This window comes from Pongo abelii, chromosome 5 (assembly GCF_028885655.2).
Source record: "Pongo abelii isolate AG06213 chromosome 5, NHGRI_mPonAbe1-v2.0_pri, whole genome shotgun sequence".
NCBI classification, from domain to species: domain Eukaryota; kingdom Metazoa; phylum Chordata; class Mammalia; order Primates; family Hominidae; genus Pongo; species Pongo abelii.
Genome location: NC_071990.2, coordinates 68,435,003 through 68,451,351, shown reverse-complemented (window position 1 = coordinate 68,451,351; position 16,349 = coordinate 68,435,003).

The window sequence follows — 16,349 nt, the reverse complement described above, 5'->3', positions numbered from 1 at the left end:
AAGGCATTGAATAAATGCTCTGATTCTAAATGGGAGAAATTGGCCAAAAGAAAGGGGCTACAGGACCTATGCAAATCCGAAATCCAACAGGGCATGCATTATATCTTAAAGCTCCAAAATAATCTTCTTTAACTCCAAGTCTCACATCCAGGGTATGCTGATGCAAGAGGCCTTGGGCAGCTCCCATAGCCTTAGGCAGCTCTGCCTCTGTGGCTTTGCAGGGTATACACCCCCTCCACCTATTTTCACATGGGCTAGCATTGAATGTGTATGGCTTTTTTAGTTGCACAGTGCAAGTTGTTGGTGGATCTATCATTCTGGGGTCTGGAGGACAGTGGCTGTCTTCTCACAGCTCTTCTAGGCAGTGCCCCAGTGAGGACTCTATGTGGGGGCTCCAACCACACATTTCCTTTCTGAACTTCCCTAGCAGAGTTTCTCCGTGAGGGCTCCACCACTGCAGGAAACTTCTGCCTGGATACCCAGGTGTTTCCATACATCCTCTGAAATTTAGGTGGAGGTTCTCAAACCTCAGTTCTTGACTTCTGTGCATCCATAGGCCAAACACCATGTGGAAGCCACCAAGGCTTGGAGCTTGCCCCCTCTAAACAATGGCCTGAGCTATACCTTGACCCCTTTTAGCCATGGATGGAGCTGGAGCATCTGGAGCTGGACCTGGAGCTGAAAGCAGGGCACCATGTCTCAAGGCTGCATAGAGCAGCAGAGCCCTGAGCCTGGCCCATGAAACCAGTTTTTCTTCCTAGGCCTCTTGGCCTGTGATGGGAAGAGCTGCTGTGAAGGTCTCTGACATGCCCAGGAGTAATTATCTCCATTATCTTAGCTATTAAAGTTCAGCTCCTCATTGCTCATGCAAATTTCTGCAGCTGGCATGAAATCCTCCCCAGAAATTTTTTTTCTGTAATACATGGCCAGGCTGCACATTTTCCAAACTTTTATGCTTTGCTTCCCCTTTAAACATAAATTTCAATTTCAAGCAACCTCATTGTGAGCATATATAACTGAACACTTTCAGAATCAATCTGGTGACCTCTTGAATGCTTTGCTGCTTAGAAATTTCTTCTACCAGATACCCCAAAATTATTTCTCTCAAGCTCAAAGTTCCACAGATCTCTAGGGCACAGGCACAATGCTGCCAGTCTCTTTGCATAGCAAGAGTGACCTTTTTTCCAGTTCCCAAGAAGTTCCTCATTTCCATCTGAGACCACTTCAACCTGGACTTTATTGTCCACATCATTATCAGCATTTTGATCTTAACCATTCAACAAGTCTCTATGAAGCTCCAAACTTTCCCAAATCTTCTCTTCTTCTGAGCACCCCAAACTTTTCTAACCTGTGCCTGTTACCCAGTTCCAAAGTTGCTTCCACATTTTTGGGTATGTTTACAGCAAATCTTCACTACCTCAGTACCAATGTACTGTATTCATCAATCCTCACCCTGCTATGAAGAAATACCCAAGATGGGGTAATTTATAGAGGAAAGAGTTTTAATGGACTCACAGTTCCACATGGCTGGGGATGTCTCAGGAGACTTCCGATCATGGCAGAAGGGGAAGCAATCACATCTTTCTTTACAAAATGGCAAGAGAGGAAAGTGTAGAGTGAAGGGAAAAGAGCTCCTTATAAAATCACTAGCTCTCATGAGAACTCACTCACTTTCATGAGAACAGCATGAGGGAGCCACCTCCATAATCCAATCACCTCCCACAAAGTCCCTTTCCCAACACATGAGAATTACAATTTGGATGACAATTCAAGATGCAATTTAGGTTCAGGCACAGAGCCAGATCATATTAAATCCCCATGTTACATCCAAATAATCAAACAAAACCTTGATAAAAATTAAAATTGCTTATGAAAATGTAAAAGAAATGAAGAAAAAAGAAAGGAAAAAGAAAAAATAGAAGAACAAAAATAATAATACACTAGTTCACTGTATAAAAAATAAAATGTATTTTCTTCAATGGTAAAGATAAACTAGTGTTATAAATTGCTCAACTTTAATTCTATTATATTTTATAAGATTTCAGTATATAAAATGAGACTGACCTATTTCAACCTTTACTATTTCACTAAAGAACTATTATATTTCTTGTACAAAATACAGCCAAGGTGAGCTTTTGTATATCAAAATGAATTCTGAAAAGGAGACATGCAGTTTTACATTTGCTTTGTTTAGAACAAAAATTATGAAAAAAAGAAAGCTTAGCGAAAGTAGAAAATGACTTTCATAAACAGGAAAAATACCAATTGAATTATTCATTCTGAAGAGCAAAATTTCTAAATCTGTTTTTCTTATAAAAGAGAATAAATAAATGTAGTAATGACTCTGTAAGATATACGTGTCATGGGACTAAGGAGGTATGGGGAAAGAAGAAAAATTTTAAAAAATAAATAAAAACTGAAAACTAACATTGGAAAAGTCAATATTAACTATTCTCATACAGAACACATATGAATAGAAGTGTATATTATGCTATTCAGGAACTCAATTTTACTTTTTCCTGTAGTCTGTCTTTTCTCTTTATTATCATCAAAGAATTAGATGTTTATCAACAATGGAGTTTCAGAAAGTAGCCCCTATGGGCATCCAATTACTTTCTTCTTCTGCAACCAGCTACTGGAAGATGAAACTTCATTGACAGATAACTCTAGAGTGTAATCCTCCAGGCTCAGTGGTGTTCCTCAGATTGAATCAATGTTAAGACTTTTCCAAGACTCTTCCAAGAACACCCTGGGGGACCCTAATTGAACTCCAGGGGATGGGGCTTAATTCATTTTCAACTCTTGATAGCTCTCAGCCTAAATAAACCTCCTTAGGCTGAGAAACAGCTTGCAGTTGTAGAAAAAAGTAACAAAAGCCAAAACATATCTAGACCCCTACTGCATCAGCATATCTGTCTTAATATGCAAGATGAGCTTCATGCTTTTGATAGTGGATAGTGCCATTCCCTCTGCCTGGACTGTCCTTCTGTCTTAGTTTATTTTGACTGCTATAACAAAATATGACAAACTGGGTAGCTTATAAATAACAGAAATTTATTTCTCACAGTTCTGGAGACTGAGAAGTCCAAGATCAAGGAAACTGGAACTTGCAAATTTGGTGTCGAGAGAGGGTCTGCTTTCTGGTTCATAGATGGCACCACCTTGCACTGTTCTCAAATACTGTAAGCAACAAAGCAGCTCTCTGATATCTCTTTTATAAGAGCACTAATTTCATTCATGAGGGCTCTGCCTTCAGGACCAAATTGCCTCCCAAGGGCCCCACCTTCAATAACGTCACATTGATTGGGTTTCAGCATATGAATTTTGAGGGTGATATAGGCCAGGTGAGCCCCCAAATTGAGGCTTTGCCCATAAGTTTACCATCCTTTTCCATGGAAGCAACCTGGAAATTACCATCCCTTTCCTAAAAATTTCTGAATAACTTTCTTAATTTGCATGTAATCAAAAGTAGGTGTAAATACAAATGCAAAACTACTTCTAAGCTGCTACTCTGGGCACACTGCCTATGGGGTAGCCCTGCTCTGCTACGAGCAGTACTTCTGTATCCAAGGGCAAGCTGGTGGTGTTAGACATCAACTATTATTGATGCAACACTGTACAGCAGTAGCAGAGGTACTGCTCCTAGCAGAGCAGGGCTACCCAGAGGCAGTGTGCTCAGAATATCAGCTTAAAATTAGTTTTGCAGTTGTATTTATACACACTTTTAATTACATGCAGATTAAGAGGCAGGTTACTCAGAAATTTTTAGAAAAAGGATGGTAATTTCCAGGTCACAGCCATGGAAAGGGATGGTGACTTCTGGGTGTTGCCATGGTAATAGTAAACTGATGTGACACTCGTGGACTTGTCTCAGAGAGAAGTGCTTTCACTTCTTCCTTGTTTCAATGACTATTCAGTCTTGTCCAGAATTTGAGCCCTATCTCTGAAGTCACCTCAGGGAAACACAACCATTCAGACTATAGTACTCATACACAAGACGAGCTTCTTGGTTTTGGTAGGGGATGCTGCTACTCCATCTGACTGTTCTCTGTTTCTTTCTAAAATTCTGCACATCCTTTGAAGTGTACATCTAAAGTCACCTTCCCTGAGAATCTTTTCCTAGGCTCCCACATCATCCTCTGAGTTTGCAGACTGTTTTATTATGGGCACTTATATTAGGTCTTCTATAGTAAGTGTTTGCTTATTTATTTGCGACAGCATCATGACAAGGAACGTGTAATTTCTTTTCTCTTACGTCTCTTTTTTTGTACTTACAACAGAGTGCTCAGTAAGTCTAATATGAATGAAAGTATCCCGGCCCAATTCATCAAACATCTCTATGTCTACTTCCTTTTATATAGAATGTGAATAATAAATTATGTCTCAGGGAAAATTGTTATTGGGGTAACCAAACACGAATGTGTTTTAGAATGTATGTAGTTTGAGGCTGTATATAAATATCAACCATAAATAAAAAAAACAAATCACCCATAGTAAGTTGTATTCCACTTTTGTGAACTTTTATAAAATGAATTGGATAACACCAGAAAAGAGGTCCTGGGGATTCACTACCTGCCTTGATAATCTGTAAATTATAAAATGGGACTCACTATTTACTGGGAGTTGTAAAAATTCCTCCTGGGTCTGACTCACTGTGTCTCCGGATGTTTACAAAGTACAGATATGTCAGGCTTGTAGGAATGCAGCACAAGTATTTCCCAGTCCAGCTACATTTTAGCTTCTGGAAATGGCTCTGAGAGTGAAATTAGCATATGGCCAATTTGCTGGATGCCCAGAGGTTCCTGGATCATGCTGATACATCTTTATCTACTCATTAGCACTATGGCCTGAAATTTGGTTTTCTTGAGTTTATGCCTTTTACTCTTGAAGTATTATAGATGAATAGTTCATTCATATTAAGCTTCCCTTTCTCCTTCAACAAAATGGATTAATCAACACTAAACTACAAAATATATGTAGTAAATATCTTGACCTGCATCCAGTTACATGTAATTTGTTCTCAATGGGACACGAATAGAAAACGACCTTCTTGTTATATATACCTATAGTGTTATTTGTATAGATTTTTGTTATTAATAGAGACACATGTAAGTCAGTATACAAATGTTTGTTTTTATAATTTTTTATATTCGTATAGTCTCTTTCAGGAAAATTTAAATTTAATTTGTCCCCTTAGCATTGAAACCAACTTGTTGAACAAGCTTATCTTAATGTGATCTGAATGAAATTACATTTTGCCTTTTATTTCACATAGAAAAATTTACTCAAGATCAGGTTGTTCAGTTTCCATGTAGTTGTGCAGTTTTGAGTGAGTTTCTTTTTTTCTTTTTTTTTCTTTTCTTTGTTTCTTTTTTTTGAAATGGAGTTTCACTCTTGTTGCCCAGGCTGGAGTGCAATGGCATGATCTCAGCTCATCAAAACCTCTGCCTCCTGGGTTCAAGCCATTCTTCTGACTCAGCCTCCCAAGTAGCTAGGATTACAGGCATGCGACATCATGTCCAGATAATTTTGTAGTTTTAATAGAGATAGGGTTTCTCCATGTTGGTCAGGCTGGTCTCGAACTCCCGACCTCAGGTGATCCACCAGCCTCAGCCTCCTAAAGTGCTGGGATTACAGGCATGAGCCACTGCACCGAGCCTTGAGTGAGTTTCTTAATCCTGGGTTCTAATTTGATTGCACCGTGGTCTGAGAGATGGTTTTTTATGATTTCCTTTATTTTGCATTTGCTGAGGAGTATTTTACTTCCAATTACGTGGTCAATTTTAGAATAAGTGCAATGTGGTGCTGAGAAGAATCTATAGTCTGTTGATCTGTGGTGGAAGGTTCTCTAAATGTCTATTAGTTCCCCTTGGTCCAGAGCTGAGTTCAAGTCCTGAATAACGTTGTTAATTTTCTGTCTCATTGATCTGTCTAATATTGACAGTAGGGTGTTAAAGTCTCCCACTATTATGGTATGGGAGTCTAAGTCTCTTTGCAGATCTCTAAGAACCTGCTTTATGAATTTGGGTGCTCCTCTACTGGGTGCATATATATTTAGAATAGTTAGCTCTTCTTGTTGCATTGATCCCTTCATCACTACGTAATGCCCTTCTTTTGTCTCTTTTGATCTTTGTTGGTTTAAAATCTGTTTTATCAGTGACTGGGATTGCAACCCCTGCTCTTTTTTTGCTTTCCATTTGCTTGGTAAAGATTCCTCCATCCCTTTATTTTGAGCCTATGTGTGTCTTTGCATGTATGTCTTTGCATGTATGTCTTTGCATGGGTCTCCTGAATACAGCACACAGATGGGTCTTGACTCTATCCAATTTGCCAGTCAGTGTCTTTTAATTAGGACATTTAGCCAATTTACATTTAAGGTTACTATTGTTATGTGTGAATTTGATCCTGTCATTATGATGCTATGCTGGTTATTTTGCCCATTAGTTGATGTAGTTTCTGCATAGTTTCAATAGTCTTTACAATTTGGTATGTTTTTTCAGTTGCTGGTACCAGTTTTTCCTTTGCATATTCAGTGCTTCCTTCAGGAGCTCTTGTAAGGCAAGCCTGGTGACGACAAAATCTCTCAGCATTTGCTTGTCTGTAAAGGATTTTATTTCTCATTTTCTTATGAAGTTTAAAATTTAGGCAGAAATAAATAAGCTATTTGAAACCAATGAGAACAAAGACACAACGTACCAGAATTTCTGGGACACAGTTAAGCAGTGTTTAGAGGGACATTTATAGCACTAAATCCCCACAGGAGAAAGGAAAGATCGAAAATAGACACCATAACATCACAATTAAAATAACTAGAGAAACAAGAGCAAACAAATTAAAAAGCTAGCAGAAGACAAGAAATAACTAAGATCAGAGCAGAACTGAAGGAGATAGAGACACAAAAATCCCTTCAAAAAATCAATGAATCCAGGAGCTGGGTTTTGAAAAGATTAACAAAATAGATAGACTGCTAGGCAGACTAATACAGAAAAAAAAGAATCAAATAGACATAATAAAAAATGATAAATGGGATATCACCACTGATCCCACAGAAATGCAAACTACAATCAGAGAATACTATAAACAACTCGATGCAAATAAACTGGAAAATCTAGAAGAAATGGATAAATTTCTCAACACTTACACCCTCCCAATACTAAACAATAAAGTTGAATCCCTGACTAGACCAATAACAAGCTCTGAAATTGAGACTGTAATTAATAGCCTACCAACCAAAACAAGCCCAGGACCTGACGAATTCACAGCTGAATTCTACCAGAGGTACAAAGAAGAGCTGATACCATTCCTTCTGAAACTATTTCAAATAATAGAAAAAAAGATACTCCTCCCTAATTCATTTTAAGAGGCCAGGATCATCCTGACATGAAAACCTGGCAGAGACACAACAACAAAAAAATCAGACTAATATCCCTGATGAACATTGATGTGAAAATCCTCAATAAAATACTGACAACCCAATCCAGCAGCACAACAAAAAGTTTATCCACGATGATCAAGTTGGCTTCATCCCTGGAATGCAAGGCTGGTCCAACATATGCAAATCAATAAACTTAATCTATCACATAAACAAAACCAATGACAAAAACCACATGATTATCTCAATAGATGCAGGAAAGGCCTTTGATAAAATTCAACACCTCTTCATGCTAAACACTCTCAATAAACTAGGTCTCAATAGAATGTAACTTGAAAATATTAGAGCTATTTATTAGAAACCCACAGCCAGTATCATACAGAATAGGCAAAACCTGGAAGCATTCCCTTTGAAAAATGGAACAACGCAAGGATGCTGTCCCTGACCACTCCTATTCAACATAATATTAAATGTTCTGGCCAGGGCAATTAACCAAGAGAAATAAATAAAGGATATTCAAATAGGAAGAGAGGAAGTCAAATTGCTTCTGTTTGCAGATGACATGTTTGTATATTTAGAAAGCCCCATCATCTCAGTCCAAAATCTCCTTAGGCTGATAAGCAAATTCAGCAAAGTCTCAGGATACAAAATCAATGGGCAAAAATCACAAGCATTCCTATACACAAATAAGAGACAAACAGAAAGCCAGATAATGAGTGAACTCACATTCACAACTGCTGCAAAGACAACAAAATACCTAGGAATACAACTTACAAGGGATGGGAAGGACCTGTTCAAGGAGAACTACAAACCACTGCTCAAGGAAATAAGACAGGACACAAATAGAAAAACATTACATGCTCATGGATAAGAAAAATCAATATCGTGGAAATGACCATATTGAATGTTATCCCCATCAAGCTACCATTGACTTTCTTCACAGAATTAAAGAAAACTACTCTAAGTTTCATATGGAACCAAAAAAGAGCCCATATACCCAAGACAATTCCAAGCAAAAAGGGCAAAGCTGGAGGCATCACACTACCTGACTTCAAACTATACTACAAGGCTACAGTAACAAAAACAGCATGGTACTGGTACCAAAGCAGATATATAGACCAAATGGAACAGAACAGAGGCCTTAGAAATAACACATCTACAATCATCTGATCTTTGAAAAATCTGATGAAAACAAGCAATAGGGAAAGGATTCCCTGTTTAATAAATGGTGTTGGGAAAACAGGCTAGCCATATTACGAAAACATAAACTGGACCACTTCCTTACACTTTATACAAAAATTAACTCGAGATGGATTAAAGCATTAAAGATAAGACATAAAACCATAAAAGTCCTAGAAGAAAACCTAGGCAATACCATTCAGGACATAGGCATGGGCAAAGTCTTCATGACTAAAACACCAAAAGCAATGGCAACAAAAGCCAAAATAGGCACATGGGATCCAATTAAACTAAAGAGCTTCTGCACAGCAGAAGAAACTATCATCAGAGTGAACAGGGAACCTACAGAATGGGAGAAAATTTTTGCAATCTATCCATCTGACAAAGGGCTAATATCTGGAATCAACAAGGAACTTAAACAAATTTACAGGCAAAAAACAAACAACCCCATCAAAAGTGGGCAAAGGACATGAACAGTCACTTCTCAAAAGAAGACATTTATTCAGCCAACAAACATATGAAAAAAAGTTCATCATCACTGGTCATTAGAGAAATGCAAATCAAAACAACAATGAGATACAATCTCATGCCTGTTAGAATGGCGATCATTAGAAAGTCAGGAAACAACAGATGCTGGTGAGGATGTGGAGAAATAGGAACACTTTTACACTGTTGGTGAGAGTGTAAATTAGTTCAACCATTGTGGAAGAGAGTGTGGTGATTCCTCAAGGATCTAGAACCAGAAATACCATTTGCCCCTGCAATCCCATTACTGGGTATACATCCAAAGAATTATAAATGATTCCACCATAAAGACACATGCACATATGTGTTTATTGCAAAAGTGTTCACAATAGCAAAGACTTGGAACCAACCCAAAAGCCCATCAATGATAGACTGGATAAAGAAAATGTGGCACATATACAACACGGAATAATATGCAGCCATAAAAAAGGATGGGTTCATGTCATTTTCAGGGATGTGGATGAAGGTGGAAACCACCATTCTCAGCAAACTAACACAGGAACAGAAAACCAAACAACACATGTTCTCACTCATAAGTCGGAGTCAAACAATGAGAACACATACACAGGGTGCAGAACATCACACCCTGGGCCCTTTTGGGGGTTGGGGTCTAGGGGAGGGATAGCATTAGGAGAAATACCTAATGTAGATGACGGGTTGATGGGTGCAGCAAACCACCACTGCATGTGTGTACCTATGTAACAAAGCTTCATATTCTGCACATGTATCCCAGAACTTAAAGTATAATAATAAGAAAAAGAATGTACTCAATGAGTAAAGTTTTCCCCTATCCTTAGATAATATTAGGTGGATCTCAAGGATTCTCTACTCAATTTCTTACTCTTAATGAACTTCTAGGTTACAAAAACATTCTCAATTCAGATATTATAATGTCCAACCTGATGAAATAATCATAACTCTGAACCCAAATTGCTATCATTTCACCTCACCAGTTACACGTGGTGGGACAATAAAATGAACACTTATAGAAAAAGTAAAAACAAAAACAAAATGTCTGGGCCTGCATGATATAACTATGAGGAGGAGGAAGGCAGAGATAATTGGAATTTGAGCTCAGCATGGTGGCTCACGGCTGTAATCTCAACATCTTGGGAGGCCAAGGCAGGAGGAGTGCTTGAGCCCAGGAGTTCAAGACCAGCCTGGGTAATATAGGAAGACTGTCATCTCTACAAAAAAATTCAAAATATTAGCTTCATATGGTGGTGCATGACTGTAGTCCTTGCTTCTCAGGTACTTAGGAGGCTGATATGGGAGGAGGATTGCTTTATCCTGGGAGGTGGAGGCTGCAATGAGCTGTGATCATGCCACTACAGTCTAGCTTATGTAAGCGAGGGAGACTCTGTCTCAATAAAAAGAAAAAAAAAGAAATAGACTCTTATAGTTGTGGTAAAGAAGGAAAAATAAGTTAATTTATTCTGATATTGGGGTTGCAATGGTTGCTAAGTGAGAAATAGAGAAGTCTCAGCCTCACGGGGATAGCGAATATTACTCAAAAAAGGAGAGACATGATTTTGAGGAGTGTCACTTCTCTGAGGATGTATTGGGAACCTGAGAGCAGAAGCTTAGAAACATCAACAAGACTACCAACTACTTTCAAATATTTAAGGCAGATCAGAGGCTTAGCAGACTGTGGAAACAAAGACAAGCCTTCATGGAGGTAGGATTTAAAAGAGCTAAGGAATGCCAGATCCTGGAAAATAAATTTCAGCAGAGAGAAAAGAAAGATACTTTTAGGACATTGCTGGAGAGAAATGCTGAAAAAGATACCAGATAATTGAGACATCGAGACATGAAGTTTGCATGAAGAGTTAACTGTTACAAATGTGAGCAACCTGTAAAAGTGGAGAGTATCTGAGGGGAAGCTCAGGTTCAGTTTAACTCTGGGGTTGCAAACACAAGAGGCTAAGGTAGAGAATAAAAAAAGAAAATTAAACACACACACACACACACACACACATACACACATATGGCTGGGCATGGCAGCTCACGCTTGTAATCCCAGCACTTTGGGAGGCTGAGGTGGTGGGTCACCTGAGGTCAGAAGTTTGAGACCAGCCTGGCCAACACGGCAAAACCCTGTTTCTACTAAATATATATATATATATATATATACACACACAAATTATATATATATATATATAAATATATATTTATATAAATTTATATATATAAATATATATATATATTTATATATATTTTTATATGTATATTTATATATATAAATATGTATATTTATATAATATATATATTTATATATTATATATAAATATATATAATATATAAATATGTATATTTATATAATATATATATTTATATATTATATATAAATATATATAATATATAAATATATATATTTATATATAAATATATATATTTAAAATTATATATAAATATATGTAAATATATATATATATTTAAAATTATATATAAATATATATATAAATATATATTTATATAAAAAATATAATATATATAATTTATATATATAGACATGTATCTTACATACACATATCTTAAAATTCCTACTATATGTGTGTGCTTATGTATATGTATATGCATATCACATCTGTGTGTGTGGAAGCTAGGGAAGAGGAAAATGATGAGATTAGACCTAGCAAAATTCTGCAACTGTGTTTCAAATTGCAATCTCAAAGGAGGGAGGTAATCTGAATAGGTGGTGGATTTATTTATTCTTGTATTTTGAGAGCTTATTAACACTTTAAGAGAAGTTAACTGAATTCAAGTATTATACACTATGGACATCACTGGCTGGCAAGTCTTAAACATTCAGCCTTTCTTTTTCTTTTATTATCTGTATCATAGTTCACAAATTATACTAGTTTATGTTCTAATTACCAGGGAAATTCTCTTGGGGAAAAAAATGGTGGTGACATCTAATCTTTGTAAATATGGTAACTGGACCCTTGGATAAATTAACTAACAACATTTGTGAGGGCAGTTTTTACTTACAGAATGCTTTTAGTAGCTTATTTCTAGGTGAAGATTGCACATGGCAAACACAATATATATATATTTATGAAGCATTGTTCTTTGGAGAATGTTGTACAACTTACATACTCTTGTAGTATAAAATGGCACTATTTCATAAATAAAATACTCCCTGCTGTATTAGATGACTAATCAAACCCATTTGAGTCCTCATCTATGACTGTGGGCCAAAAACTCAAGTCCATTTTGGAAAGAAAGAACGTGGGATGCAACATGGAACGCCCCCCCAGGCTTCTGCCTTCTTCGTCTCTTCCTCTAAAATAGAGTTCGATACTGGGTAAGATCTATGATGTGTGGTAATCTGACTGGACAATCCAGCCTGATATATTGGTGTCCACTCAGATCACTCAGATTCGTGCTATGAAAATTAATGTACTTCAGTTCAATGAATCGAAATTTTGGTAAGAAAATTGAATGGATTGAAAATATAGTGAAAATAAAATAGTAGATGATTGCTACTCACCTTAGTATAAATAGATAAAAGATTTGATGCAAATTACTGTATATGAGTCTTACCAATGGGATTTGGAAGACATAGGCATCAACTAGGATAAATTAAGGAAGTCAATGGATAACAAATACAAGGCTAAGGAAAATGTGGCAAAAAATTATATTTATTTGCTGCTGTAACATTTCTAGTAAAATCTATATCAGCACTGTCCAATAGAAATATAATGTGAGTCACAAATGCAAGCTGTATTTATAATTTAAAATTTTCCAGTAGCTCCAGTCAATAGAGTAAAAAAGGTGAAATTAATTTTGATTATACAATTAATTCAAAATATTATTCAAAATATCATTTTACCATGTAATCAATATAAAATTTATTAATAGGCTATTCTATATTATTATCTTATACTAAAACTTTGCAAACCAGAGTGTATTTTAACACTTAGAAGGTGTCTCTGTTTGGACTAGACATATTTCTAGTGCTCATTGTATGCTCAACATATGGCTAGTGATGAGTGTACTGGATAGAGCAGGCCTAAGTCTAGATAAAAACAAAAAGAGGAGAGAAAGATGAGAGTATGAGAGTAAAAGACAATTCTGCAAGACTAGTTTTTTCTATCTCTGGATAATGTTCTTATAATTTTTTTCCTAGATGCAAGATTTATATTAACCTGCAAATTGAAGCAAATAAGGTCATTGATTAACCAAAAGACTGTATAGGTAGCCAGAGATTAAATTCAGATGACTATATAATGTGAATGCATTCTAGTAAACTACTGATATATTTTTAGAAGTAAACTACAACAGACAACTGTTGAATCATTATTGGCATAGATTCTTAGGTTTAATGATCAGTAGGGAACTTTGCTAATTTTAGATACTATTGAAGTAAAGGGATTACTTGGTTGAACACAGATGCCAAGGTGGCTACAAGCTTTTGTGAGCAGATGCATCTACATGGTATAGCAGCTGATCTACTGCCGTGATTTAGGTGCTGGTTGAACAGACCTAACTTGGGAGGGTAGCAAGCAATCTTACCTTCTGCCCTCTGCTTCAAATTTAATACTCCGTTTTAAGGGTCTGGAATACTATTTGCATAGGTAACCTGAGACTATACTTTTTTGATGTCTAGAGAGACACAACTAGTTTAACACTGCTGTTAGTTTAACTCATATAGATACAGCTACACTGAATGAGGCTGGGTCTCTGTAGTATTGTGCACTGTATATAACATTGTGCCTGAATATCCAGTTTCTATAAAAACTTGCACTATAATATGTGGTATATGATCATGTCCACAAACCAGGTGAAATCCAAAATTTACTCAAGAGTGGTCTCCATTCACAACCCTAGTCACTGGAAATGTGCAGTAAGTGGGAAAATTTCATTACTATTTGGCAGAGATAACTTGCCATTTTAGTTGAAATGTGATACATAAACCATTAGTTTAATCTTTCTGTCTCAATTACATGATGTATCAAAGTGTTTATAAGTTTACTGACAAAATGAAATAAAAATGTGAGGCCGGGCATGGTAGCTCATGCCTGTAACACCAACACTTATGGAGGACAAGGCAGGCAAATCACCTGAAGCCAGGAGTTCTAGCACAGCCTGGCCAACATGGTAAAACCCCATCTCTATTAAAAATACAAAAATCGGCTGGACATGGGGGTGCATGCCTGTAGTCTCAGCCACTCAGGAAGTTAAGGCAGGAGAATCTCTTCAACCTGGGAGGCAGAGGTTGCAGTGAGCCAAGATCGTGCCACTGCACTACAACCTGGGGAAGAGAGCCAGATTCCATCTCCAAAATAAATTAATAAATAAAAAGGATATATGTCAATGATAATTCATAGGATAAGTAAAAATTTTTTATATACTTTAAATTCTGAGATACATGTACAGAACATGCAGGTTTGTTACATAGGTATACACGTACCATGGTGGTTTGCTGTACCCATAAACTCGTCACCTATATTAGGTATTTCTCCTAATGCTATAACTCCTCTAGCCCCCCACCCCCCAACACGGCCCAGGGTGTGATGTTCCCTGCCCTGTGCATGTGTTCTCATTGTTCAACTCTGACTTATGAGTGAGAATATGTGGTGTTTGGTTTTCTGTTCCTGTGTTAGTTTGCTGAGAATGATGGTTTCCAGCTTCATCCATGTCCCTGCAAATGACATGAACTCATCCTTTTTTATGGCGTAGTATTCCATGTTGTATATGTGCCACATTTTCTTTATCCAGTCTATCATTGATGGGCATTTGGTTTGGTTCCAAGTTTTTGCTACTTTGAATAGTGTGCAGCAATAAACATACATGTGCATGTATCTTTATAGTACAATGATTTATTATCCTTTGGGTATAAACTCAGTAATGGGATTACTGGGTCACATGGTATTTCTGGTTCTAGATCCTTGAGGAATCACCACACTGTTTTCCACAATGTTGACCTAATTTATATTCCCACCAACAGTGTAAAAGTGTTCCTATTTCTTCACAAACTCTCCAGCATCTGTTGTTTCCTGACTTTTTAATGATTGCCATTCTAACTGGGGTGAGATGATATCTCATTGTGGTTTTGATTTGCATTTCTCTAATGACCCGTGATGATGAGAATTTTTTCATATATTTGTTGGCTGCATAAATGTCTTCTTTTTAGACATGTCTCTTCATATCCTTCACCCACTTTTTGTTTGTTTTTTTTTCTTGTAAATTTAAGTTCTTTGTAGATTCTGCATATTAGCCCTTTGTCAGATGGATAGATTGCAAAATTTTTCTCTCATTCTGTAGGTTGCCTGTTCACTCTGATGATAGTTTGTTTTGCCGTGCAGAAGCTCTTTAGTTTAATTAGATCCCATTTGTCAATTTTGGTTTTTGTTGCCATTGCTTTTGGTGTTTTAGTCATGAACACTTTGCCCATGCCTGTGTCCTGAATAGTATTGCCTACGTTTTCTTCTAGGGTTTTTATGGTTTTAGGTCTTATGCTTAAGTCTTTAATCCATCTTGGGTTAATTTTTGTGTAAGGTGTAAGGAAGGGGTCTAGTTTCACTTTTCTGCATATGGCTAGCCAGTTTTCCCAACACGATTTATTAAATAGGGAATCCTTTCCCCATTGCTTGTTTTTGTCAAGTTTTTTAAAGATCAGATGGTTGTAGATGTGTAGTGTTATTTCTGAGGGCTCTGTTCTGTTCCTTTTGTATATTTATCTGTTTTGGTAACAGTACCATGATGTTTTTGTTACTGTAGCCTTGTAATGTAGTTTGAAGTCAGGTAACGTGATGCTTCCAGCTTTATTCTTTTTTGCGTAGGATTGTCTTGGGTATATGGGCTTTTTTTTTTTTTTGTTCCATATGAAATTTAAAGTAGTTTTTCTAATTCCATGAAAAAAGTCAATGGTAGCTTGATGGGGATAGCATTGAATCTATAAATTACTTTGGGCAATATGGCCATTTTCATTGATATTGATTCTTTCTATCAATGAGCATGGAATGTTTTTCCATTTGTGTCCTGTCTTATTTCCTTGAGCAGTGTTTTGTAGTTCTCCTTGAAAATGTCTTCACATCCCTTGTAAGTTTTATTTCTAGGTATTTTATTCTCTTTGTAGCTATTGTGAATAGGAGTTCACTCATGATTTGACTCTCTGTCTATTATTGGTGTACAGGAATGCTTGTGATTTTTGCACACTGATTTCGTATCCTAAGGCTTGGTGAAGTTGCTTATCAGCTTAAGGAGATTTGGGGCTGAGATGATGGGGTTTTCTCAGCATACAAACATGCCATCTGCAAACAGAGAT